Consider the following 3,112-nt stretch of genomic DNA (forward strand, 5'->3'; position numbering starts at 1 on the left):
CGCGCCGGCAGCGTCCAGTGAGCCGCCCCTCGCCTCCGGCCGCAACCTTGTCCGCCCTACGCATGCTCGCCCGCACGCACCCGCACCTACGCCTGCGCTGCATCCTGCTTTGCCGCGCGTTGCGTCTTCTGCCGCTGCATATGGCTGCTAGTTGCTGTTTTTCAGTCCGCTGCGCTGCTGCCTTGCTTGCTGCTTAGCCGCATCTGCTGCCCGCGCTGCTACTGCTCAACCCTGTTGCTGCGTTGCTATGTTACAACACCACTATGCTGCTGCTTTCGGCCGTCCAGGCCAAGGCCATGGCCAAGTGTCTGCGTGCTGTGTGTGTCCAGTGTGTGTGTGTGCGCCGTGTGTGGCTGTAGCAGTAGCTAGCTTTTGTATTTCTACAATGACTAGCCCGCTAAACAGCCCCTAAATAGCGATAAGACAAGTCCTAACATGGGGAAAAATTATATAAACGGAAAGTAGATGTAACAAGCTTCATTTTGTTCCATTGGACCTACTTCAGATAATGCGTGGATTAATTCCTATGAAAATGACAAATATCTATGTTTTGTTAACCGGAAGAACTGAAAAACAGATTCTGGAATTGACATCCAATAGCACTTTTCAAACAAATATATGATCAAGCAAATGGACACTAATGTAGATGGACCTGAGACTATCATGTAGATCACAGCAGAGTTCCCAGATTTGATATAAGGCACTAATTCAAAGGATGTACAGAATGCTAGCTATAGCCTCCGCAAAACAACTAAGTGATGTTTAAAACTGAGGACTTAGGCAATTTCAGGGATTCCAGAAAATGTTTAAAAACTTCACAAAATTGTAGAAATTCATCCGTAGCTCGGATCGGAAAACTTTGTACATGAAAGTTGCTCAGAATGACGAAACGAATCCGGATACGCAGCCCATTCGTCCGCCACACGTCCCTAGCATAGCGAACCTACAACCGTCCCCCCTCCTCTGGTCCGTCCGTCCAAATATCCCAAACACCGGGAATACTTTCCCGGATGTTTTCCCCCTTTGCCGGCATCACCTATCTCTGTGTTAGATCACCCCTGGCACCGCGTATTGCCTTGTTATATTTTATGATGCTTTGTTTGCTCCGTATTTACTATTTCTCCCCCTCTTCTTCTCCGGTAGACCCCGAGACCGGCGCTGATGTCACTGAGTACGGCTACATCACTGACGACCCCTCCTTCTTGCCAGAGCAACCAGGCAAGCCCCCCCCCCTTGATCACCAGATATCGCCTATTCTTCTCTCTACATGCTTGCATTAGAGTAGTGTAGCATGTTACTACTTTCGGTTAAACCTATTCTGTTGCATAGCCTGTCATTGTTGCTTCAGTTGTTACCCTTACCTGCAATCCTAAATGCTTAGTATAGGATGCTAGTATTTCATCAGTGGCCCTACATTCTTGTCCGTCTGCCATGCTATACTATCGGGCCGTGATCACTCGGGAGGTGATCACGGGTATATACATACATACATAAATACTATACAGGTGGTGACTAAAGTTGGATCGGCTCGTAGAGTACCCGCATGTGATTCTGATGTGGGGGCTGAAGGGGCAGGTGGTTCCATCCAGGTAGTGGTGGACCTGGGTTCCCGACGGCCCCCGACTGTTACTTTGTGGCGGAGCGACATGGCAGGTTGAGACCACCTAGGAGAGAGGTGGGCCTGGCCCTGGTCGGCGTCCGCGGTTACATCAATTAACACGCTTAACGAGATCTTGGTATTTGATCTGAGTCTGGCCACTGGCCTATACGCACTAACCAACTACGCGGGAACAGTTATGGGCACTCGACGTAGTGGTATCAGCCGAAGCCTTCTTGACGTCAGCGACTAAGCGGCGCGCGTTGGATTGGACCGGAACGCCTGCTCTTATATTAGGGAGGCTAGTCTGCTTACCGGCCGCGTTCGTAACGTACAGGTGTGCAACGGGCGATGGGCGCAGACCCCTGCGCCATAGGATTTAGACCGGTGTGCTGACCTCTCTATTGTGCCTAGGTAGGGCTGCGACGTGTTGATCTTCTAAGGCCGGGCATGACCTAGAAAAGTGTGTCCGGACAAAGGGGATCGAGCGTGTTGGGAAATGTGGTGCACCCCTGCAGGGAAGTTGATCTATTCGAATAGACGTGTCCCTCGGTAAAAGGACGACCCGGAGTTGTACCTTGACCTTATGACAACTAGAACCGGATACTTAATAAAACACACCTTTCCAAGTGCCAGATACAACCGGTGATCGCTCTCTCACAGGGCGACGAGGGGAGGATCACCGGGTAGGTTTATGCTATGCAATGATACTTGGTGAACTTACCATCTACTCTCTTCTACATGCTGCAAGATGGAGGTTTCCATAAGCGTAGTCTTCGATAGGCCTAGCTATCCCCCTCTTATTCTGGCATTCTGCAGTTCAGTTCACATATATTACCCCTTTCATTTGATACATTGCATATGTAGTGTAGCTCCTTGCTTGCGAGTACTTTGGATGAGTACTCACGGTTGCTTTGCTCCCCCTTTTCCCCTTTTCTATACCCGATTGTTGCAACCAGACGATGGAGTACAGGAGCCAGATGCCACCGTCGACGACGACTCCTACTACACTAGAGGTGCCTACTACTACGTGCAGGCCGCTGACGACGACCAAGAGTAGTTTAGGAGGATCCCAGGCAGGAGGCCTGCGCCTCTTTTGATCTGTATCCCAGTTTGTGCTAGCCTTCTTAAGGCAAACTTGTTTAACTTATGTCGGTACTCAGATGTTGTTGCTTCCGCTGACTCATCTATGATCGAGCTCTTGTATTCGAGCCCTCGAGGCCCCTGGCTTGTAATATGATGCTTGTATGACTTATTTTTTTGTAGAGTTGTGTTGTGATATCTTCCCGTGAGTCCCTGAGCTTGATCGTACACGTTTGCGTGTATGATTAGTGTACGGTCAAATCAGGAGCGTCACACTTTGTCTAAAGTGAAACTTTGGGATTAAATTCAATTTTGCTAACCGCGTCATACTACAAAAACCAATGTGACAAAGACGTGAATGCCAAACTTCTGTTTCATTAACACTCGGATGAATATTGTTCACGACTTCATTACAAAAATCAGCGAGGGAAA

This window comes from Triticum urartu, chromosome 3A (assembly GCF_056163025.1).
Source record: "Triticum urartu cultivar PI428250 chromosome 3A, HENAU_Tu73, whole genome shotgun sequence".
NCBI lineage: Eukaryota > Viridiplantae > Streptophyta > Magnoliopsida > Poales > Poaceae > Triticum > Triticum urartu.